The sequence below is a fragment of the Gallus gallus genome, chromosome 3, assembly GCF_016699485.2.
Source record: "Gallus gallus isolate bGalGal1 chromosome 3, bGalGal1.mat.broiler.GRCg7b, whole genome shotgun sequence".
Classification (NCBI taxonomy): Eukaryota; Metazoa; Chordata; class Aves; order Galliformes; family Phasianidae; genus Gallus; species Gallus gallus.
Genome location: NC_052534.1, coordinates 24,194,426 through 24,220,563, shown reverse-complemented (window position 1 = coordinate 24,220,563; position 26,138 = coordinate 24,194,426). Strand labels below are relative to the sequence as shown.

General features: G+C 39.2%; 1 long non-coding RNA gene across 5 annotated transcripts in view; it reads right to left on the bottom strand.

The window, feature by feature from the left end:
* LOC101749719 overlaps nt 1-26,138 on the bottom strand; it is a 94,464-nt gene that overhangs the window by 50,151 nt on the left and 18,175 nt on the right. For 4 of the 5 annotated variants that reach the window (XR_005858378.2, XR_005858376.2, XR_210412.5 and 1 more), the window contains exons 6-8: nt 25,299-25,481; nt 9,606-9,682; nt 8,623-8,720 (exon numbers count right to left, since the gene is read on the bottom strand). This is a non-coding gene — a long non-coding RNA (uncharacterized LOC101749719). Of the gene's footprint in view, nt 1-868; nt 1,116-8,622; nt 8,721-9,605; nt 9,683-25,298; nt 25,482-26,138 lie in introns of those variants that run through there. The other variant, XR_005858379.2, reaches the window with a different exon arrangement.

The window sequence follows — 26,138 nt, the reverse complement described above, 5'->3', positions numbered from 1 at the left end:
CTTGAACTATTAGGGAAAGGAGTGACCTTTTCAACTTAAATTGATGATCATAAAAAAGTAAGATAGGATCAAGATTATTTACGTAAAATAATCACAAGTAACAGGACTGCTCTGGCCTGTCCCATACAGAGCACAACTCATGTATAAAGCTGTTCATCAGCAGATTTTAAGGCACTTTGCAGTTGCTGTCCTTTGAGTACTGATGGGGAAACTAGGATGCAGAAAGTTAAGGCGGGAAGCATCACTGGGACAAGTCAATGCAATGGCCACAGGACTACATTGCATCTCCCAAGGTGCCAGGCATAACCCAGTAACAGCACCCCCACAGCACATCACCACCCTGAAATATGACTGATCCTGTAAGATCCTTTCTGCTCGAGGGCTTTCAGGATTCAGACTCCACCAAAGAACAAAATCTAGTTTCCTAATCTAGTGTCTGTTTGCAGTTAAGTGCTCAAACTCAGCCAAAAAAAAAAAAAAATCCCCTCCCCAAAATAAACCCAACAACCCACGCCACAAAACAAGTCTGTGAGCATGTGAAAGAGATTATAAGATGTAGTGCTTGCGCACTGGCCTGAACTCACTGCACTGGATTCTGTGACCCTGAAGGTCAATTCCAGTCCTTTGCTCTATAAACAAGAAAACCATGTTTGGCTCCTTTTCAGAGCTCACTGAAAAAGAAATGCAGCATTTCACAGATTTCATCTTGCACACTGAAAACAATCACATCCTGACATTTCAACTGTTAAAAAGAGACAGAATTTACTACCTAGCATGAAACAGACCAAAAGGCTAAAATGCATAACAAAGTAAAACCAGGATATGAGACAGACGAACTCAAGCAGATAGAATAAGACAAGACTCAAACTTCAAATTGATACAGAGTCAAATGCTTTATTGAAACAAGATAAACCCATCAACCATTTTATTTATCTTCCTCTTTCACTGAAGAGAATGCTATAGAAGTGCTAGCTGAGATTCCGGGGGAGCAGTTCCTGCCTCTGGTACAGCCTCCCTCCTCAGCTATACAGGGTCAGGTGCCTAGCCCCTCCTGCCAGACTTTTCAGTCCCATTCTGGTATTCCTCTTCCCTCTCCTTTCGGTCTGATGTATATACTTCAAACACAAAAATAAGATCAAGAAGTGCCTTTTATTATGTGGTTACACAATGCTTGAGGTTTTGGTTTCAGCTGCTGTATCCAGTGTGTTTGCAGTACTAATGATACTGATGAAGATATTTTTCTCTTCTTCTAGGACAACAAAGTCCCCCAGCATCACCTTGATGGATCTTGTTGGTAGAGATACACTCTTCATGTACTTTCTATCTGGTTTAACATCCTGAATATAAATTATTTCAAATTGGAAAGTGCTAAGAGGTGAGAGAGAAATGTTGCATGCAATTTTACCTTCACTGTATTAACTCTTTGGCATAACCATACCTTCAATCCAAAGTTAAAAGCAAGCAAAGATATTGACCACACTCTAATCTGTACTTTATGGTAAGCAATTTTCATTCTGCTGTGTTATTTCCCTCTATATTGCCACAATTGTACTTTGAATTTCTGCATGAATCCTTTGGGTTATAAATGTTCCACATAATATAATGGAAAATACGTCTATGGAAGAGAATGTTACACAATCCAGTATGACCTCTCTCACCATCATTTGTTCTAGGATTATTCAAAAATGTTAATTTCTCTATCAGCATTTCATAAATAGCTCAAACACTCCCAACAGAGCACAAAATTTATTTAAGTTTGGATCCTTTAACTGCTGTTTCTAAATTAGCTACTTTGGTCTTGTTTTCAGTTGTTGCGCATAGCACAGAACAGTGGTGAAGCAAACTCTGCTATTCCTACAAATGACCATTTGTGTCTTTAACCCAAATCAACAATCTTTATGATGGTTCCAGATATATTAAAAAAGATCTTAAAGAACTATTAACTGATTTGTTTGAAGGAGAAAACATAAAACGTAAAAAAACAGAGGTAGAGAAAAGCCAAGCACAAACATTAAGCCTAGATCTTAGCAGAAATTAAGTGATGTTTTTCCCCCAGTCAGTATCTTTAGGAGTAAAACAAAACATTCAAGAAAGCGAGACTACAAAAGCCTGAACATCACTATAAAAAATAAGAGTTTGTGGCCTTGCTGAAACTGGGCAGATAAAGTTTAGAAGATCCATTCTACTTAGACTTTTGAAAATACGATCTAATAGCACTAATTAATGGTCTCATTATGTAAATATACTAGTGAGTCTTATTTTATACAGTAGCATACAGAAGCAAAACCCATCATTGAAGGCAGCAGCTCCACACCACACTGCCATTCACTCACTCCTCGCTATCAAGCAGGACAAAGGAGAGAATTTGAAACAAAATACAACTCATGGGTTGAGATAAAAACTATTTACTAAGACAGAAGAGGAAAATGGAAACAAAACTGCAATGATGGCAATATAGAAAGCCATAATGCAATTACTTGCCACCTAAGGCACAGCAACAATACAACAGCCCACCATCAACACAAGGCCTCACCCCCATCTGACTGACACCCAGCAACCCCCAAGTGGCAGCCAGCCCCTAGCCAACTACCCACAGATTTATGACCTTTCATATGTTACACGGTATGGAACAACCCCTGGCCTAATCCAGGCCACTTGTCCTGGCTCCTCCCTGCCCCCTGCTGCCGTGCTATAGAGGTGGCTGAAACCAGAATAAAGGCCAATTGGAACAACTAGTTACAAATGATTGTTCAAGAGAAAAAAGCAGAAAGGGCTAAACAAAACAAAACAAAACAAAACAAAAATCTGATCTGGGGACCTCCCATAATTAGCAAGTTGAATTTGACACTGTGTAGAGTCTGCTTCCACGTGAAATATTGCAGAGTTTGAAAGGTCTTCTGCAGTTACGCTGAACAATTTTCGAATGTTACTACAATCCTAGTAAGAGTAGCTATTACAGAAACAAAACATTTTCAATTGTCCTGCAATTCTCTTCTAGCCTGCTAAGAACCTAAGTGTTGATCATCTGAATGGCTTGCTACAGTTCCATACTTTATGCATTGGTATTTAAAAATGCTCCTACTGCCCCAGCAAGGCACACTCCTGAGTTCATGTCATATCAGTCATTATGTGGTTAAATACTTAATTGAAAAACCTACTCAAAGCTGACTGAAAAGTGAGTAGGCCAGTCACAGCCATCCGTTGAAAGGCAGGAAATGCATTAAGGCAACAGAATATAGTTTTTCCTCTAACATTTAGGTTGAGAAGCGTATAAATCACTATGTCATAGCATCTTAGACATTACAAAATGGTCTCAGCTGTAACAGCATGCTTCAGGGCAATATTTACTGCTAATTCTAATTATCTTTATTATAGGTATTCAGCTTTGGTATTTTTATTTCCTTAGCTCCACTCCCTCAGATTATTTAAATTACAAATTTCTGTTCTCATATAATAACTACAATTTACCACTATTATTAGGATGTCAGTTCTCATTCATGGTCACTTCTTCGGTTTATATGTAATTATTAGAAAATTAGTTCTTACCCTTTATAAGTCTTCAGCCTATTCAGTTTGAATAGTACAATGAAATACATTTGGTTTCTACTGTAGGGAGATAAGGAAGAATGCTTCAATTTCCATTCCTGCTACATCCCACATTATATTTTATTTATTTATTTATTTATTTATTTCATAGAGGGACACTCAGTAATGCTGCTCTGAAGCTTCGCTCCCAGAAGAAGAAACAGGTTTTGACTTTAGGAGATGTAGTAGAACACTGTAATAACTTATAAAATTAAAGAGCAGTGTCCATAAAAGGAAAAGATGGAGCTGATAAAGGAGAAAAAAAGCAAAAAACCCAAACCAGAACAGGATGGCAATGGATCTACTCTGCCAACACTGCAAGGGAAGTGAATAAAAGAGAAACTGGGAAAAATACTGCCTAGCTCAACACAGAATGGTTGAGATTGGAATACCCTTCTGAAAATCATCTAATTCAACTTCTTGGCAAAAGCAGTCAACAAGAGCTTGTTGCTCAGGACTGTGTCCAGTTGAGTTTTGAGTATTTCCAGGGATAGAGACTCCACAACTTGTTCAAGAGTTTGACCACCCTCATAGCAAAAAAAACTTTTTTTTTTTTTTAATTGAACTTCCCGTGTTTGTGCCCATTGCCTCTTGTCTTTCACTGGATACTACTAAGAAGAGCCTGGTTCTGTTCTCTTTACACCCTTCCTTACAGTACTTCTACACAGTACTGAGATCCCTCCTGAGTTTTCGCTTCTTCAGACTCAACAGTCCCAGCTCTCAGCCTCTCTTCACATGCCAGATGCACCAGTCCCTTAATCATCTTCATAGCCCTTGGTATGCCCCAGTATGTCCGTGTCTTTGCTGACCTGGGAAAACCAGAACTAAATCCAGCACACCAGGTGTGTCCCGTCTGTGTTGAGTAGGCAGGAAGGATCCCCTCCATCAACCTTCTGGCAATGGTCTTCCTAATGCAGCCCAGGATGCTGCTGGCCTTTTGTTGCATGGGTGCATTGGTGGCTTTTGGTCAAGCTGGTGCCTATCAGAACCCCCAGAGCCTTTTGTGTCATGCTGCTTTCCAGCTACCTACACTCCAGCATGTAGTGGTACCAGCCATTATTCCTCCCAGGATGCAAGATTTAGCGCTTTTCTTTGTTGAACATATGACTGATATGACAAGACAAAGCATATGAAATATATAAATTGCAGTTATCTTTAACTCTCAGAAACCCAGGTTTGTAATACTGACATTTTAGAACACAAATTTATTTGTAGCAGATGTATACTAGGACTAAAACCAGCTTTTCTCCTTCTGTTTTCCCAACCCTGTATTTTAACAATATTTAGATATATCCTCAGCACAAGCTTAGCTACATTCCCATACACAGAGATACCTGCCTTCAAATGCCAGATCTTTCCCATAGTTAAACAATGGAACCAACTGCCTCAAGGCATCATGAATGTTACTTTGATTACCAAGACCTAACTGGACAAAGCCCTGAAAACCTTGTGCTGACTTCAGCGTTGACACTGCTTAGAGCAGAGGCTTGACTATATGACCTACCAATACTTCTTCCAGCCTGAATTATTCAATGATTCTATAAAGATTTCTTACTCAAATACACATTCTTTATGCATATTACATATATTTAAAAATAAGAGTCAGGGAATGCTAGAATTAGATAAGCTTGCACAACACTAATTCTGACCATGTGGTTTATGTATTAAGTACATATATTGGGGGGGAGGAGTGAGGGGGAACAAGCTGCTACATCCATTCAGTTCACAGATAGGCAAGCTATACCTTCCTGTTTTCCTTTTATTCTTTTCTTTTGTTCAAGGCTTTTTTTTTTTTTTTTTTTTTTTTTTTTTTTTTTAATATTCAAACCCCACTTTGAAGAAAGACTTCATCTTTGCAGTCTTTTCAGTATAACTTCTCAGTCTGCCACAATATTCACAGTACCCATGAGGCACGGTAGCATCTCTGCTCCAACCTTAGAGCCAGCCTCCGGCCTGCATTTTTAGAGAACTTCGCATTTAATTGCACTTTAAATGCCCCCACTGTCTTTAGTTGCAGCTGCCTGTGCTCAGCACATTTGAAAATCCAGGCTTCTAGGACTGCAGACTGGTTTGTCCAGCACAATTAGCTCAATCATAAAGCACAATGTTTTTATCTAGTGAGATAACAGTACAGAACAAGGGAGAATCCCATTCAATAGAATCTTAATGGTTACAGCTCCCCCAGATTACAACCTTTTCCACACTCCTTCATTACTTAACCATTGTATGAGATATATAGCATCTAGTAATGAAATACGAAACGCACATATTTTACTGAGCAAATATCTCACTTGAAATGTGAGGTCCTCCATTTGAAAATAAGCAAGAGTCAGGACTGAGCTGTGGAAGTATGTTTGTTACTCCAGCAGCCAGATCCCTTTGTCATTCTGCTTTGGCACAGCAATAGCTTGATCTTACACTTTCCTTGTGACAAGCTTCCAGGAGTAAGTGTGAAAAGGCAGATCACTTTCCACTGCCCACAGAAAACAGAATGACCCATTTGCTGTCTGCTGTTGATACACGAGCTGTATCCCATGCAGAAGACAAAGCTAGCATGGACTTGTTCTCAGTGAAAAAAGGTAAATATTGGAAGAAAATATTTAAACTGCAGTACAGGACCTGTACATCCATCAGCTGAACTTCCAGAACTAATTCTGTTGGTTTTAAGCCATTCAGCCATGTGGCTGAGATTCTGGACGGTGCCACTTACAGGCTTAACTCTCACTCATAAAGCAGAAAGGCAGGGTGGGACCACAGTCACCATAACTACACTTGTTTCCTCCTAATCTTAAGGCATCTCAAGGTTTTAATGGCCTAATGGAACAGCTCTAGAGGTGTCTACATTATGGAAGCCGTATCCCATCTGCCTGCTTTTGGCATGTGGTCTGCACCCCATGCTTCTGCTATGTTGGGCAAAATGCAGCTCTCTGACCACATCCCATTCATCAGGTCCCCGGGGAACAGTGCAAGGTTCAAAGATTCACCCAAAACTCAGGATCCATTGCTTGAGAGGCTACTTTGTTTCTTGCAGCAACCTATCCCAACTAAAATCCACACTAAGGTAATGCTTAGATGCGACAAGAGAAAGAGGGAAGTGGTTTCCATGCTGCTCCATGGATGACCTGCCTCATAGAGAACTTCCCTGACTCTCCAGACATGTGACAAATTATGTCTCCTTCCACTCCTTGCTCAAGTTATGCCTAGGGATGCTATATTAGAGGTAGTCCTTCTGTATATGTTTAATTTCTGAGGCTATTGACCTGAATTATGATAAGAGCATTGACAGACATCTTAGTTGCATAAACTTGGGGGGAAAATTAAATAATCACAACAAAGCCAACTGTCAAGAATAATAAGATTTTCCTTTTAGTTTAATAATAGTGTCATTAATTATTAAGGAAGAAAAAATAACAATGAATGATTGGGACCAAAAGTAAATGAGCCTAGAGGCTGCAATTTCTTCTTATATAGGAATGCCCTCTGCAGTCTAGTAAATCACCAGTGATGTTCTGCCAGCTTGCACTGTATTGTACCAGGGGAAATCAGGTCAAAGCTAGTGCAGTGAGTCGGGATGTGGAGCACTTTTGAAAAGCTGTAGTATGGGATTTATAGTATTCACACACAATTCCATAGGATAAATGCTAACCTTTTTCCTCTTACAGACACATTGAAAGACCTGTGCACACTTAAGAGGTTATTTCTCAGATGTAAAAGTTGGAGCTGAGAAATAACAACTTTCATCTTTGCTGCTTGGACATGGGGTATTTTAGTGTGTATTTCAAAGCTTAGCAAAAATTGTAAAGTGATCTTCAGGAATTTTCTTCAAAGGGGACATTGTCTGTGTCCTTTCAAGATTTTAAGCTCTAAAGCTGGTCACGTGCTGCCATAATATTTTAATGTCATTCCTAGCTGGCAGGTAGCAACTTGCTTTTCATCAGTGCATTATGTAAGTAACCCAAGCGTTAAGGATGTGACCTCCTTTTAAAAAATACATTTCTTCATCAACTGCAAATTTTACCGAAGCAACACTTCTGCTTTTATAATGCTTCATAAAAATTGTTACTTAAATATAAAAACGTGTTTGCAAAAGAATATTTAATTAGGGGAAGGGGGAGAAAACCCTAAGCTTCTAAAAGTTTACACCGCCTCCAATTACTTTTCATGCTTGACTATGTAGCAGGGAATACTTCATTATACCAGGTCACCAACTTTGACATCCCTAACCCTGCAATAATAGCCCTTTTTGTAATGTACCAAAATTGAAAATCAGTTTAGTTTGTGTTCTCACTAGGTTCATGGCTCCAGAGCCTAATATATTGCTGACTTGTATGCCAGCATTACTCCCCAGTGAGGAATATTAAATAGCCACGGCATATATTAGGAGGGGTGAAAAGGTCCAGCTCAAGTCTGCTGTGTAGTTCACATTCGTTAGTGTTTTAAAAACTCAATAAGTTGCATAATGTTTCCACTTATCCGTGAAATTGTGGTATGATTCATATCATAGGCATCTTTAAATGATTTGTAGCCCACTTAAGTAGGTATTCCACATAAATAAATACTTCCTAGGTTTGTATACATGACTTGTGCTAGTCAGCATCATAAAGAGCCACAATAGTGCCTGACCTATATTACTATGGCAAGAAGTTCCTATATCTAATGAAACCCCCCGAACAGCCAACAGGAATGGAGTAATGCAAAACACCTCTTCTTGGAACAGGCGTTTTTTGTAGCTTATCAAATGTGAAAGCTATTTCCCTCTATCTAAATTTTCCATGCTTTCTACTTCTAAAATTCTCTGCCTTCAAAAAGTTCATAGGCTGTGTCATTAAAATTAATGCTGGTACACAGGCTACAGTGTTGGCTGCTAGCTGGTTTGCTCCTTGATGGTGCTAGCTCCTTAGCTCTAATCTATGTCGCAAATTGGACTAGATCCCTGTTTCTCCAGGGGTCTTACTTTATCAGTAAGAATATCTGCCTGCAGTAGTATACTGTTTTTTTCCAAGTATGCAATAATTTTTCAAAAGAGAAAATACTTACAGAAGCTGATGGATGATTGCTGTCCAAAGAAATCTGCTTTTTTTTTTTTTTCATCCCCACCATGATATGGTACATTGTCTTCAAGAAAGCAGAGGATGCTAAATTGAAGAGAACAAAAGATAAACATCATCAAACTCAACAATACGAGGGCTCAGTCAACAGCCCTCTTAAACAAATAAGCTGGCTCCTGAGGGATCCTTTGGGAATCACTTATTCTTCCTGCTGAAATTTTGGGAGTGCCAAATGAAGTTTCACCAAAGTACCATCATTCAGAGAATTAAGTAGCTATCACGAACTCCTGTCATGATTTTCACAGTCTTTCTGGAACATCCTTAACGCTTTTTGTTACATGTTTGTGTAATCATAGCTACTGGTGACAAATCTATGCAACCATGCAGTGTGAAATGTAGTGTGAGGCACAGCAAAGCATGAAAAGAAATTGCCTGACAGTGGATTCTTGTAAAACTAAGACTCAGATTCCTTGTCTCAGTGCACGAGCACTTGTGACAGATGCTGCAGTTGTACTATGAAGCTTTCCCCATGTAACTCCAAGTGATCGAGTATCACCACTGAGTTGGCAGCTGTGGCCAAGCCATGTGCCCTGCTACACACTGTGCTGTGCAAGAGCCAGCACCGATGCCCACAGTGCTGTCTAGAGGCAGCCTGAAGGGCTGACACCAGGCATTTTCACCTTCTGCAGAGCAGAAGTGGGGCAGAGCTTATGGTTGATGGTGCTCCTGCTTCTACCAGCCAAGCTCCAGGTGAGGTGACTGTTTTATATGAGTTACGTGAGACAGTGATCGTAACACACTGTTGGCTTCCATGTTTATGAATCCATAAATCACAGCTAAATAAGCAAATAATATCATTTTTTAGTTCTGATTTATCTGATATATTTTGAAAAGGATAATACCTACACTTAAAGCAAAAGTACTTTCTGGAAAACAAAAAGAAACACACAAACTAACAACAAAAACACAAACCTTTGTGTACTGTAAGTTGTTATTTTTTCACAGTGTTTTTTCTTCTTGTTTTCTCTTATCTGTCTTGTCTTTTGTATCTACAGGGAGGAAAGCAAAGCAACAGACAACCCGCATATATTATTACTTTGTTTTATCATAATGATGATGGACATTTTCAGCTTCTCATTGGAAAAACACTGAAATATCTGTTGGAGTTTACTATGTATACAAAAAACCACAATGTTACTTCACTGAAAAAGACAGCTTGTCAAACCGATATTGATATAAACTGCATATTCTTGAATTTTGATTGCAGGGTAAACCTACAGGTTGGTTTTGGGTTTTTTTTGTTTGTTTGTTTTACTATCTACTCTCTTTTCCACCATTAGTCTTTTGAATGCTTTCCCTTTCCTCTGTACTTGATGCCAGATCACCCAAAGGAAGTACAATCAATTACCATGCATGTGGGTCTTAAACGTGCAAAGCAAGCTGCCTGTTGTGCAGACAGATTTTTCAGCTCAAGTATATGAACTGAACCTCCCCCACAACATCATGTAGCAAAGTCTGAACTCTTGGAGCATGTTCTTTATGAACTGTCCCATGCAGATGACCTCTTTCACCACAGCTGGGCCCAACTGTGCTTCCTTTGCAGACTGATTGCCTCATGCCTTCAAGGGAACATGCAGATCTGAGCTCACCTCTTTCCTGGGAAACTATGTTAACACTCCCTATGGAAAAAAATGCCATTGGTTCTATATATCCTGACCTAATTCTGACTCCCCTTCTCACACATCAGAATAATTTCACTGAAAACCCTTATTTTCTTGGTCAACAAGATGAGGATATGATCCTATTTCTCTTTTCACCTTTAAAAACTTACACACAATGCTTGTACCAATGCAGCATGTGCCTATAAATGACACTGCACTGGTTCAGTATATATTATGTGGCAGGCAGAAATGTTCAAATAAAATGGTGAACAGACAATCAAAATCATTATTGTAATGTGAGAACCAGAGAGTACTTGGACATAAATCACTTTGTGTGAGCAGAAACCCAATGCAAATATTACTGAAACGTTGTCTGGCAGCCATTTTAAAAATGGTCAGAATTTTTTTTTTTTAGGTGAACCAGATATAAAAACGTGACACTTCTGGCTAATTTCTTTTTCTTTTCTTTCCCTGAGGATTGCAATATTTCCAGTCAACACTGGTTTTTTCTGTTCATTAGAATATCTATTTATGAGATAGATAGCAGCTCAGTTCCTCATTAGTCTTCATAATTTCACCATTATCACTGCTGTTCGTGTCTTTCCCAGCCACAACGTTACACTAATCTGCAAGAGAAGGAGTCTCTTGTTCCAGCAGTGTCAGCTGAACATTCAGAATACATAAGGACATTTTGGGGAAGAAATCTGTCCTGACAGGGGGCAGGACTGGGTCCTAACAGCCCTGAGTTCTTGGGACCATGAGAAGAGTTTATCAGAAGGCTGTCAGTCTAAGCTGGGACCAAAAACCCCATCTGGCTCCAGGTTTGTCCCCTGAGTTTCACTGGGTGCTCTCAGGAGATGGGATCTGCAGAGGTCACTGCAGAAATAGATTCAATCAACAAAACATGTCACATTTACAGAGCTGCATGAAGCTCACACTTGTGTGTTTTTTTTTTTTTTCTATCAGCCTCAGGGTTTTCTAAAGGAGCAGCCTAGGTGGCTTTCAGCAGTGCTGACTCCGGGTCACCTGCAGGAAACAGCAGGGACATAGGAGGCCAAGCAGGGGCAGGAAAGGGAAGAAGAGAGCAGTATATGGGTCACTCATGGCATGGGGGCATCGAACCTAAGCTGTCCACATTAAATGGCAATTAGAAATGCTGCTCTAGTAGCTGAAAAAGATACATTTCTGTGACTGGCACTCTTCCTTCTGCTCCCTCCTACTTCAAAGGAGAAGGAGCAAAGCTACCTCCTCTCACCCATCCATGCTCCTCTGGGTATCAGTGTGCACACAAGGACCACCCCCTCACCCCCCCAGCATCTCAGAGGGCTGTGCCCACCACAGCACAGAGGCGGGGAGCTGGCTGCCAGCCCTGGCTGGAGAAGTACACCAGTGCCCTTTCTAGTGAAGGGTAGCAAAGCATCCCCTGGCTTTCAGCTCTGCCTAAGATGCACAGTCCAACCCTTCTGCAGAAGAGTTTTTTTGCCTTCATAAATTCCTACAACAAACTCCCTACACCACAGCAGAATGACACAAGGTCTGGAAAAAGGCTGTCTTCATGCATTTGTTAATATAAATGCTAAACTACAGAAAAGTCCCTTTTCTAAGGATGTGGGTACTCTTGATGTTTCTTTAAAGCAAACTGCAATGCATTCTGAACAATGTTCAGAACAATGTTCAGAGTCCTGCTGAGACTTCTATGGCTTAATTGTGCTTTATTCCCCTTTTTTACCCACCCACATACATGTTTTACCAATTTAAACTTTTTATAGATCCTTCTGAATTCTTCTTTTCTCTTAGTATCACTCTTCTCTGCTTTTCTCGTTTCAGCCTTTGCTCAAGTACAGAGTACCTTCCATGTCTATGAAAAAACATTCAGGATGGTTCCTACAGAATCATAGAATCATTTGAGTTGGAAGCAACGCTTAAAGGCCATTTAGTCTAACTCCCCTGCAATGAACAGGGATATCTACAGCTACATCAGGTTTCTCAAAGCCTGATCCAGCCTGACCTTGAGTGCGTAAATAAGAGATAAAAGGAGGAGTAAGGAAGAAAAAACAAATGCACTTTACATTGCAACACACTTTTCTCTGGCTCTTCTATACAAAGTAAGTTACATTGCTTTAAGAGCCTTTGTCATTCCAAGACAATAAATTACAGATAGAAGACATAAAAGATACTAATAGAATCATACAATAATTAAATCTAAAGCACTTACAATCCAACTTGTCAAAAAGCAAAAAATCATGGACCTACAGTACTAATTGCACAATTGGATGCCAGAATACACTCCTGAAGTTGTATGGATTCCTTACAAATCAATGGCATATTCTGGGTGCTAGACAGAGTGAATAAATAAATATATTAAAATATAATAAGATAATATATATTCATATTTAAAATAAAACATCTAAAAAGTCATAGCAATCTACCTTTCAAACCAGGAATAACTAGAATCATTTTGAGCCCTGTCTTCTTCAGCTTTGAGACAACAACAAATTCCAATGCGTTCTGTATCACTTTTTTGGAAGACAAGGTAAGATCTTGTTAAGCTGATATATTCAATCATCTTTTAGAGCTTATTCCTCAGCTAAAATTCTTTTTTGCATTTGTGTAGTATACCAAGTCTCTTAACAATTCAAAAGTATACTCCCTAGCAAAGCACTGAATTTAGGGACTAATAGCAAATCTGAATTCTGAGAAAGAAAAAATTGCTGGATTTTCTCAGTTGATAATTGCCTACCTCTTATATAAGACCTTTGTGCTAAGTTGAGCTGATTATAAAATAATAAGAATAGCTTTCCTAGAAAAATGTAAGCGCTGTCTTAAAGACAGATCCTCTGCTGATCTCAAATACAAGACTTGAATTCTATTTTTAAGTGGAAATCACAAAGTAATAATATTTGTGTAGAAAAGAGCAATGTGTAAAATGTGTGAAGTTTTTCAAATTATTTCTGGCAGTTATACCACTTTAGATAAGGGATGATGGAGGCATGAGCAAATATCTTGGCATCACTTGGTTCAAGCTTGGAGCTCTGCCTAGCAACATTTCTAAAATGAATCAAAGATCATCTGGCATCCAGCTTGATCTTTACCTAATGCATACATAGGCACTCAGGCTTCCCCTATGTATTATGATGTTACTAACATCATTGTTTCACTTCAGCATCGCATCTAAAGTTGGGAATATTTGAAAGGCATACCCACTGACATGGTAATAAACATCACTTCACTGAAAGTCATAGATTGACCTTCATTTATTTTTGCCTTAATCATGCAGTAGGAGATCAAAACGTGTTAATAGCTTAGGAAGAAAAAATAAGGCTTACTCCACAGATGTGCCCCCGACAGTGCACATAGCATTCTATGAACTAATTTGCCTGCTCTATCGGGCCTGCTTTGCAGGGGGGCTGGACTCGATGATCTCTAGAGGTCCCTTTCAGCCCCTACAATTCTATGGATCTGTGATTCTGTGATTTCAGTTAGCATTTGTTTTTGTTGAGTTGAAGAACAAGACTCCATTGGAGATGAACATTGAGTGAAAGATGTAAATATCCATTTCTGATTACATTTAACGTGGGGTAACTCAAGTAGGGTCTGAACCCTATTCAAGACTGAACTGGGAAACATAAGTCTAGGGAGAGTACAGTCCCAGAATTAGCTGTATGAGACTGGATGGAATGTTCTGTTCAGATAGAGGGCAGATCATTTTAGAAAATGGCATAAGTTTATTTTTTGCAAACTAGGAAAGACTAGCTTCAGGCAACTGAAGGAAGCAGCAATTGCCCTTTTTATTCTTTCTTCTGCCTCAGAGGATATAAAGCAATGAGTCAACTTTGATTCTCTCTTCAGTCCCACAGTCAGAGAGGCTGCCAAGTATATATTTGGTTCCCAAGGGCAAGAGGCCTTCAAGCAGATTTTTGTGATACTTATCCCTCTGGCTAGTGCTGAAAATTAAAGACACATGATGTTCAAACTCAAAACAACAGGCATAGCTTTCCAAAGACAACCAGCTGCTTCATTGAAAACTGCCAGAGCAAACAACTAGGAATTCAGCAAGGCTATTCACAAAGCCTGCTTTCTAGTTGGATGGTTTGGTATTCTCTGCCATGAGAGGAGACAAGTTAATTATTTCAGAAAGGTGATAAAAGTGATTATTTATCATCCATTTTGTCCAGTTAAGAAGGTAAGGATGTGTATCTACTCTGATTGGAAAAATAGCTGAAGTTTCCTCAGTCAGCAAAGTAGTCCATTACATTCATACTTCCTAAGTACTAAGCATGTATTACATTCTGAGAAATTAGGAGGTTGATCACTATCAAAACTGAGAGGAACTGTCATGATTATTTATTCTTATTTCATTGTATTTAATTTTTATTTTTTTTCCAAATGATTTTCTAAATGAAAGTGAGAGAAACTGACACAACACGAGTTGTCAAATTGAGTCTCTATCAGCTATGCTTCATATAGGTCCAGATAACACTTTGCTGATGTGGTCTGATTACAACAAAAAGTCACAGTCTAATATACATAACAACTTCATTGCTGTAGTCAAGTAAACAGAGAGGCAGACCATCAAGTTGACTCTAGTCAGGAGAATCACACTGGATTTATCTGAGCAGAACGGAGAATTTAACCTATCTCATACAGCAATCCATCTCCTATATGAGCATGTGAAGGAATGCCAAATGTATATTACTAAACTTCCCAACAGTTTTATATTTCTGTGTACCATCTTTGCACTTGTAAAATACTGTGCTTTTGTCAACGAGTATCACTTTGCTTTGGCTAGGTCACTGATGATTATTAACTAAAGCCTACAAAACCAAAATAACTCTAGAGTTCTACAAGTGTGTAAGTATTCTGGTGGAAACTGTGAAAAATGCTACAAAAACAGGAACAAAACTAATTCTATAAAAGCTGTTGCCAGAAGAGTAAAATCCAGGCTAAAAAAAAGATGAAGATTTTTAAAAAGGCAGTGCTTAACAAGGTTAGAAACACGTGAACTGTGTATCAGCTACATATCAGATCTTCAAATAAGCATCAGCTTCTACACCAATGCATGGCAAAGCATCTGGATGTGAACTTTATCTAAACCTACTCTTGACCTAGACAGTGATTTGATCTATGGGGGCCATGACTTTCTATACAGCTTCTAAATTTCCCAATTCTAAGTGGGTAGAATGCTCTCTGAAAAATAATACTTTGTACAAAGCTGTTAAATGCTCCTTGCTATTTCCTTGAGCACTGTCTTTTCTTACTAAGAAGTTATACTGAATATTCAAGCTACAGTTTTAGAGATTAGTCTGGTTCTTGGTAATTAAGAACTTGTTTCATAACTTCTCACATCTAAATGCAAATAAGCAGGAGTGCATATCAGTAGAAGATTAGCAAAAAAACAACTTTCTCATTTCTAGCCATTCAAACATGATTGGTTTGAAAAACCATCTGATAAGTTAGTATAATGGTATTTGCATTCCCTCAACAGAGATAAAAAAAAATGAAATGAGTAAGCCAAGGGAGGGAAAAAGAGCCAAGATGTAAAGGTTTGCCAAAAAAAAAAAAGAAAAAAAAAAAGATTTTTATCTCTATCCATCTATAACTAATCAACTAATCTATGATTGTAAAGATATAGATAAATGAAAAAAAAGGTGAAAAGATGACAAGAAGAAAAATGTATTTGTTCTTAGGATAAGATATTGTCAAAGAACAAAAATTGTTGAATGGCTGATCTTCACAGCTTTTCCTGAAGACCCAGATCCTTCAAAGTGATCTCAACTGAATAAAACTGCCAACTTAATCCCTGTTCAGCTCATATTTGATCCTGCCTTTTACTGATATAGTTTTGCAGGATCACATTTTTCATTTTTTCCCCCCTTCTGCTAATAACATTTTGTACATGGCTGAATAGTTCTATGGAAAATTCGGGTTTTAAATTACTAGAGTTGGGGAATTGACAGTTCAGATGAACTACACGAATGTTTGAAAAGCAAAAATCTCTTTATAGAGGTTAGTGATAACTTGTACTTCAAGATACTATTTCTTAAGTTGACCTTTCTTAAATAGAAAGGTAATTTTAGAAAATCATCATAGGAGCAAACAGGCCATCTTTTCTTTTCTAGAGTAGTACTTTCTGAGGAAGGGTGGAAACATATGTAGTATGTTGTAAGGGATTTTTCCCAAATAGTTCTGAAAGTGTTGTAGGCATTACATTTGTGAGCAGACAATCACGGTTTCCAGTAAACCTTTCAGAAGCATTAAATTGATGAAACTTCTGAATCTTGGACTTCTCGTGTGAGCATACAATAAACAACTAAAAAATCAATGAACGAACCAACTAAACAAACAAACAAACAAACTCAATCAAAATCAGAATCACAAAACCAATAATAAAAAATTCAGTTGGAGGTATAACTAGGATCTGTTTCTAGAAATGAAAAACAGCTTTGCACTCTTTCTTTGCATTGCACACACTGCTGAAGCATGCATTTTGGATGCCTCTGTATGAATACACTACATTCCAGCAACGTGGCAAAAAGCCAGTAAACAAATTATGAGATCATATTTTGTAAATCAGAACTTTCCCAAAGAGCATTAATGACATAAGAGATCTAGAAATTAGTAAAAAATATCAGTGGTTTTCATCTCTAAGAACTCATTTTATCTTTATGCCTATTTCCCATAATCTAGGCTGTATGAAATTCATAAAAGTTGTGAGTACAACAGTTAAAACAGTACTGAAGAACAGGACTGGATCACCACTTTAGGGATCAGCATCATCTCTGAATGCAGATGTAAATGGATAACATTCAGTCTGAATTACACAACCGTAAATCTAGAATAACACCTCACAGGCCCTTGGATATTCTGTGAAGTTATAGAAACATAGCAGAGATCAAAATCTGTCCAAAAAACACCATAATGCTATCATTTATTCTTGAAGTACTTGAAAATATATTTACTAGCAGAGGAATGGCAGAAATAAAGACAGAAATTCATAAAAAGAGTAATATGTTTAACAGAAGAAAAATACATTCAAAGATTAATTATTCTGGCTCTATAAATTATAACAAGTAACCAATTTATTGTTTTCTTTCAAACTTTTCAAACACCTGAGCTTACAAGCACGTTGTATTCCTAAATTGCCTCTAGATGTAATATTCACAGAAAGACACAGGCTGTAAACAATGAAGCATAATTAAAATAGTTTGAAAGATCCCTGTGAAAGTACCCCTGATTAAATTATTTAATCTTTAGTTTGGGGCAGCAGATTTCCCAGGATTGCATGTACCTACATTATAGTATGGATCAAAGTGCCGGGCATGTTAAATGAGAAACAGGCCACTACAAAAACGACTGAGTTAATCCATGGTATACACTTTTTTATCACAGCAAATGCTGTTCCAGTGCAGTGAGACATCAGTAATCTTGGTTCATTTTCCTGTAAATAATACAGCCCTGGTTAGATCAATTCATACTTTCAAAGTTACTGTACTTCAATTTGTCCGTACTTTAAACTTAATTGGCAAACCACAGTCTGATATATTTTATGCAGATGTAATTATTAGAAGAAAAATGTTATAACGTGTTCACAGTGGACTTGCAGAGCCATAGAGCTTTAATGCCTTATTAGCTATAGACACTAAACTTCACAGTTTCTGTACTACTTCAGATGATTGTTGATCACATAATACTTTAAATTCAACATAAATAAGTGATTCTTTATGACAAAAACTCAGCCAATCTATTATGGTTTTTTTTTCATTGCTGTCACTACAGAGTTCCAAAAATATAGTAAAGAAGTTGAAAAAATAACAATTGAGATTTCTATCAATAGCATGCTGATAACATAGGTGTGTAGCCCCTATGCAAACAGCTTGTGGTCTGAACTTCACATAGCTTTAATTGGCATACACAACCTATATGAATCTGAGCCCAAACTCTCACAGCTCCCTCTAAAACTTACAGCAGTCTGTGCGATACTGCACCTGAATTATTGTTTTTGTATCTTAGAAATCATTTGGTACTATCTTTCTCCTTATTTTTATTTGTACACAGCAAACTTAATCTCTTCACATAGAAAGTAAGGATTTTCCTCAATTAGCTAACTTCTCTCAAATAAAATTTTTAATAAGCTGGAAAGCAACACACAGCTTTCAACAACATCAGAAAGAAGAAAAGTATACATCCTGTCATCCCTGAGTGAACTGGAGCCCATTTTGAGAACCTGGTTAGCTTTGAGCTTTGAAAGCTATTGAAATGATTTTGGCTCTGGACTGTAGTGAGAAAAAATGAACAAAAGGGAAAACAATTACCATAGCAGGTTTGTTTCTGCATCAAAAATCCTGCCAGCTTCTTCAATTTTGCAGGTGGACACCTTTTCAGACTTCTTCTCTGTGACAAAAACTCTTTGTTATGTTTACAGTACCAGCTGAGTGGCAAATTGCCATTATCAGAGGATGGATGGGGCTTACTCTTCTACTCCCGTTGCAAACTGTCCACCTAGCTCATGAACTTCCCTTATGATTTTGCCTTTGCCTTTGTAATTTGATCTTTGTTGCAGTCTAAATCTTTACTGAAGTTGGGGAATTTCACCTCAAAACGGACAGAGCTGTTCTTATTTCACCATAGGTCACGCAGAAAAAAATATCTGAGCTTTGCACAAAAGCTCAGTAGTGATTTTCAAAAGACTTCCTCTCTTCTGGAGACATTTGCTTTAAATATATTAAGCAGTAGTCAGTGAGTGAGAGAAGACAAAAGAAAAAACATTTAAATTAATTAAGGCCTAGAGCATAATGAAAATCAAACAAAATCACAGTAGGGATGTGCTTTTGGACATGGCTTCTGTTCTGTCCTTCTCTGAGGGTCCAACAGCATCCCAGCTACTATTTACGCAGTATTACGCTCCATTATATCCTCCCAAATGAGATGCTCAGTGCCTCTGGGCCAGCATTCAGAAAAAGCTCAAACTCTTGGAGAACCAAAGCAATTTTTGCAATAGTTTGAGGATCTACATAGACTCTGTGAAGCCAGGATCTCCTCTGCTGCAACTGTAATGGATTCTGATATTCTGGAGAGCAGGAAAGGAATAAAAGTATTAGTCTGGGCTAGTTCAGGAAGAAGTAGGCTAGCTTGAGAAGATGCCTGTCCATTTTAAACTGACAGAATCACACGGGTTGGAAGGGACTGGAGATCATCTTGCTCAATCCCCTTTTAAAGCAGGTTCTCTACAGTAGGTTACACAAGAAAGCGTCCAGGCAGGTTTTGAATATCTCCAGAGAAGGGGACTCTACAATGTCTCTGGGTAGCTTGTTTCAGTGCTCTGTAACCTTCACAGTAATGCATTTTTTTCTCATGTTTGTATGGAACTTCCTGTATTTCAGTTTGCACCCATTGTCCTTTGTTCTTCTGCTGAGCACCACTGAAAAGAGCCTGGCCCAAATCACTGGACTCCTGCCCTTCAGATATTTATAAGCACTGACAAAATCTTCCTTCAATCTTCTCCAGACTGAACAGCCCTATGTCTCAACCTTTCCTCATAGGGAAGAAGCTCCAGGCCCCTAATTATCTTTGCGGCCCTCCACTGGACTCTCTCTAGACGTTCCCTGTCTTTCTTGAACTGAGGTGCTCAGAAGTGGACACAGTACTCCAGATGTGGCCTCACCAGGGCAGAGTAAAGGGGGAGAATCACCTCCCTCAACCTGCTGGCCACGCTCCTTAGAATGCACCTCAGAATACCATTGGCCTTCTTGGCCACAAGGGCACACTGCTGGCTCATGGCCAGCCTGCTGTCTACCAGAACACCAGGTCCTTCTCTGCAGAGCTCCCCTACAGCAGATCATCCCATAACCTGTACTGATCAGTGCGGTTATTCCTCACCACGTGTAGGACTCTACACTTACCCTTGTTGAAGCTCATAATGTTCCTCTCTGCCCAACTCTTCAGCCTGTCCAGGTCACACTGAATGGTAGCACAGCGATCTGATATGTCAGTCACTCTTCTCAGCTTTGTCTCATCAGCAAACTTGCTGAGGATGCATTCTATCCCTTCATCCAGTACCTACCCGAGGAACACCACTAGCCACATGCCTCCAGCTAGACTTTGTGTCACTGATCATAACATTCTGAGCTCTTCCAATCAGCCAGTTCTCAATCCACCTCACCGTTCACTTGTCTACCTCACACTTCCTGAGCTTACCTACGTGGATGTTATGGGAAACAGTGTCAAAAGCCTTGCTGAAGTCAAAGTACACAACATGCGCTGCTGTCCCCCTGTCTACCCAGTCAGTCATGAGATCATAGAAGGCTATCAGGTTGGTCAAGCATGATTTCCCTCTGGTAAATACATGACTACTCTTGATTGATAACCTTCCTTTCTTCCACTTGCTTGGAGATTGTATTCAGAATAAGCTGTTCAATCTTCAATCAAACTGAGTATCTTACAGTACTCATAGGTCATGGGGAACCATTCATAGGTAATATATGTGCTGCAAGTGCTGTTTTTTTCTAGAAGTTTTAAGAATATGAAGATAGGTATTTAAAACCACAACATGCAAGTATGAAAACAAAAACACATGTAAAATAGTAAGAGAAAGAAGGAAGAGAAGAATAAGATGTAGTGCAATTTTTTTGAATCAGATCAAATTTCTAAAACTTTTTACTTATATCTAAGCAGGATCAGGTTTTTTTTTCTTGGCACAGTGGTTTGCAAGAATAACATTATTAGACACACAGCCTGTTTTGTACCAGCCAGTAGTTTGCAATACCACAAATCACCATTCCTCTCCAAGATCTTCACTAAATAGTGGGTTATCTAAGGAATAACACATGGAATTTTACTCCAGCTGAGAAACAAAAGAGGATTCACACAGATATTTAGTCTCAAGGTAAGTGGGAGGGGGCAGGATAGAAAATGCCATTTATTTAAGCTGAAACTCCGATTCAGTCCTATGCATCTCTTTCTGTGGAATTCACTGTACAAGGCACCTCTTGCAGCTACTTATGCTTTGCATTTTGAATGTATACTAAGATGAAGCTTGATGCTGGTGTGACTTTAAAAGGTCAGAAATTAAAATCTATCAATGCTTTTAACTAACAAAGTTAGAGCTACTCTCCCATTCTTTTCTTTTAAAAAAAATTGCTGGAAGGCCAGGACCAAGAGCTATCATGAAGGCATTTGTTACTGACTTATAAATAGCAGCAAAACTTAAAGGTAGATGCAATCGCGTGGATAATCACGCTCCCTCTGTGCAAAGATAATCTCTGCCACAGGACTAGAACAGAGTGCCACAGTGAAAGGTGCCAGCAGTGGGAGGAAACACATAAATTAGCCCTCTCCCCTTTCCATCATTAAATCCATCTGGTAACAGCTGTTACCTATCCAGTCTATACAATCTCTTCTCCAAAATCTTTGATGTCCAGAAGACTGGCAAATCTAATCGTGAGACAGAAAAATTAAAAAAAAAAAAAAATTGAGGGATTAATAAAAACACAAACAATTATCTTATTGCAACACTTGATGAGAAAGTTCTCCAAATCTGGCTAGTTAGCAAACTCTTTTATAAGCTAGTCATGAATAGATGAAATTACTATTCATGGTTATGGAAATAAAAAAAAAAAAGAAGGACTTGCTTCATTCAGCAGTCTTGAGAACAATGATATATTTTCATTTGCTTTGCTAAGGACAACTTGAAAATGAGAGCATTGAGGCTTCATTTGAAAGTTCAGCTTACAAAGCCAGGGTACAGTTTAGCCCATTAGCCTGGGGGCCTGATTCTCCATTACATCAGCTGTAATGGAATTGCATTTGTGCAATAAAGATAATAATGAAATAAATTGGTCATAATATCTCTGAGTGCCACTGTATGACCAAAACAGCTGGATACACCATACACCAGGAGGTCTGTGGTAAGGTGTCAAATGTGGAGCAGCTTGGCTTCTGGCTGCCATGCCTTGCCGTGGCTTCCCAGCCTGAGAGGTGGCTTTCTTCCAGGAGAGGGACACTGAACCACGCACTGGGAATTACAGAACTCCTCCCTTAGGCACTGACAAAATGGCTTGAGATGTACTACTTATGACATATGCCCTACAGTGGCTAAATGAGGAATGAGTCCTCTCACTTTTGCCCCAGACAAAAAGCGGCTTTATGTAAACAGGCACCACTCATGGCATGTAAACAGGCTGCAGTGCAATGCCATACCCAGGGTGGGTGTACCACGTTACCCAGCACCTCAAGTCATGTGGGGATTGCAAGGGACATAAACAGTTGCTCCTCCTGTGATACAGAGAGACTGTGCTGCTCTGCACACACCTGTAGAAAAAAAGACTGTAAGATTTAGGTGAGGAGTGTCAATATGATGTTCCTGTATAGATAATGCACATACACCTGAGGTACCTGGTGGAACTGGTAAAATGTTTTCCACAGGGGAACCTGGTCACACTGCTGAGGAACAGTAATAGCACTCTGACCAAATCTGCACATGCAAAGTGGGAGAGAGGAGATGAATTTAAAATACAAATTCCAAAGCTCTTCCTGCATCACTGTGCTATTCACCTACAGCACCTGTTGGTGCACAAACATCTCCCCCAGACCTTCATTACTTGTCAGCTCATAAACCCTAGATCTACTTCTTCCCAGCTGAAGATCATTCAGCACAAACTCTCAGCCTGACTAGCCACTGGTTTATCTTTCTTTTTTTAAATCACGACAAAATGGCTTTCTGCTTTTGAGGGGGAGGAGAACGAAAGGAGGGGCCGATGCATTTTAAATTTTAAGGTAGAGAAGCCCTCCAAAGTAGGAAATATTTCAAAGACAGACTTATAAGGTTTGTGAAACTTATCACGTGTGACTGCTGTTTATAATCTGTACCACACTCTGCCTCCTTCACCCTCTGACACATAGCAAGAAAACTGGATTCAAAATGAGATTGCACCATGGTGAATTCATTCCTTGAATTGCATCGTATGTTTCAGCAACACACAGCGTGGGAACACGTCGATTAGCTCTCGCTTTGAAGGCATTGGATTTGCAAAGGTCAGCAGTGCCTCGGCCCATTTCTCAGCAGATCTTCGGCTTGTCTTTTATCCCAAGGCTAACAGGGAGGAGGTCAGAGAGGAATGACAAAAAGAGCAAGCTTTCTGAATCAAGCCTAAAGAATTTGACCATGCTTACAGTAGCGTGGAGGTTTCTTTTGCTAATAAATATGTAGATTTTGGACAAAATGTATGGAAATAAGTTTTCGGGTTTACCCTTCATATTAAGCAATTCATTATTTTGCTATAAAATAAGAAATGTTTCTGAGTTCAATTCTCAGACTGGCAATAACTGCGTGAAACTAATCTACAGAAACAGCCTGCTCCCCCCACATTGCTCTTGCTGTGTGAAGGGGAGTAGCTGGGCTGGAAAAAAAGTGGGAAGATGAAAAACCTCAACCTACAGTGGAAGTTCTACACCGTGCAGAGTTTGTGCACTGTATTTTTCATTGAAAACACGTTTTCCAGTTGTTTAGCTTGCACCCATGCCAGCTTACTGAGACAGAGGTAGCTTCATTACCCTTTCAAGCCGGAAAACTCAGAAAATATTTTGGCTACCCTCCACACCTTATTAACATAAACTGGAGTTTCCTACCACTGCTGGCAGGGCAGGGTGTTGGGAATGTGTGATCATGGCGTTTGGGCAGCTGTCACTGAGGTTAGCACTAGGCCTGCAGTGGAGTACAGCTTCTGGATCCCGAACAGTGGTTTGCTGTGGGCACTTACGCCAGGAAGCCGCAAAAGAGGGGAGGAGGTGGGAAAAAGAGAAACGAGAGCAGGTTAGAAAGGAGTCCAAGGAAACCAGCAAGCCTGAGTTTCTTCACCTGTACATATTAAATATCCCTTGCAGAAATGTGGTACGTACAGTCCAAAAAATGCCTAGAAATCTGGGAATAATGGGCTTGTTTGCTCCACATGTGTATTTTTTCCAGCAGGTCACTATGCAAGCCTCAATTTCTCTAGTGCAAGGGTAAAGCAGAGAGAGTTCCTGCAACTACTGCAGGTCTCTATGAGCTGTAAAGAAGCTGCTTTTTCCTGGCTCTTCCAACAAATAACATTGCAGCATTCTGGCATAAAACAGGATTTAGAAATAATTCAAATCACAGAAGGCCAAATCCCTATGTTCTGTAGGTTCATGTAAAGTACCCAGCACCAATCCAAGTGATTTTTCCATGACAGTAAATGAGCAAAAGCTGAATGCCAGTCTTTGCCCAGTCTTATTCCTTCATCCCAGAGAATTCCCTCCTGAGCCTGTTCCAGGGACTTTTAGAGGCTGAGTTGCTGTAGAAGATGCCTGCAGCAACACTGCAGACCTTGGGAAACCTTTTGGAATGAAGCATTTATAGGATGTGTGAAAGAGGTGTAGGGCAGAGCAGTTCACGAACACAAAGAAGATAAAAAGAGAGTGGCTATCGTCAAAATGACAGATGAGTGAAGTTTCTGTGACCTAGCAGGAAGTAATAAACACTGGTTTTAGGCTTTTAGCAGGGAAATGGCTTGTTCACCTACTACTGCCTAACTACACCAGGTTTTCCCAATATCTCATCATCTCCATGAAAGAATGAGTCTATGGAGGGCTTGTAACAACCCTACCAAGGAGATTGTGCCAGCTGCCCTGCAAGTATTACCTCACATACCAGAAGCTCTTAAGGCTGATCCCTCACTTCCCAGTTGCAGATGTGGAGGAAAACGTGGGATTTGAGTAACGTTCCCCTGCTAAGGGGATCTGTCTCCAGAAAGGCATTCTGTGGTTCTATAAATAGAACTTTGTGCTAACTAAGAGATCCCATGTAGAGGTTTGCCTGCAGCACCCTTGCAAGAAATTGATTTTTTAATTGTACCTTCCAGCAAATTTGACCTGTAAGGAATGGTCATCCAGGGACACACATCATTTGCAAATTCTGTATCTGTGTACATGCAGGTAAACACGTATCTAACATACAGAGTTAAGGCAAATGGAGGTGCATCTCAATTACCTGTATGCAGCCATTCATGCTCAGCCATCAAATCCAAGTATCTTCTTTTTTGTACTTAACATCCGCTTGTCTATTTTCAATACACATTTTTATCAGCAGTATTTCCATCAACACTCACTTCAGCTTCCTTCAGCGAAGAAAGGTGTCCTTATTGCACCTTTTGCACAAGAATAAGTTCAGTATCTGAAACAAAAAGTGCTGGTTTTAGTTTTCCTTTTCTTCAAAAACAAAACAAAGAAACTCAGAAGGTTAAACAACTGCAGTTGAAGCTATCATGTTGAACTGCTATAAAAATGAAAAAGATTGGTCTGAACACACATTTTTTTATTAAAAAAGAATGCACATAAATTACAGCTGCTGACCATGTAGTCATTCTTTTTATGAGGTGTTTCCCTATACTCATATATGATTTCCATATATAAATTCCCTGTTGGTCTGAAAACTGCTCACATGAAACTGGTGCTTTTCTTAATAAATCGTCTACAGAATCTGCATTTCATCTTGGACATGAAAAGTTCATTAGGGAAAAAAGCATCCCACTGTCCTGGTAGAAAGCAACGCCAGACACTATTTGAGCTAAAAAAGGATCTGACTGCATAGCCTTTGTTTCCTGCTTTTCTACTTAATTATTTTCCATAATTTAATAAAATCCAATGTAACACTACAAACTATAACAGTATCCATAGTAACAACCATTTAGTCCAAGGCAGAGAAAAACAATTTGGTTTCATTGAGGATTTCAGTATGCTAAATTTTGTTTCTCTTAAAATACCGTACAAGAGGGAACAGGCACCAGTTTTAGAACAGCCTGTTTCCAAGCACAGAAATCCTCTGCTCTGA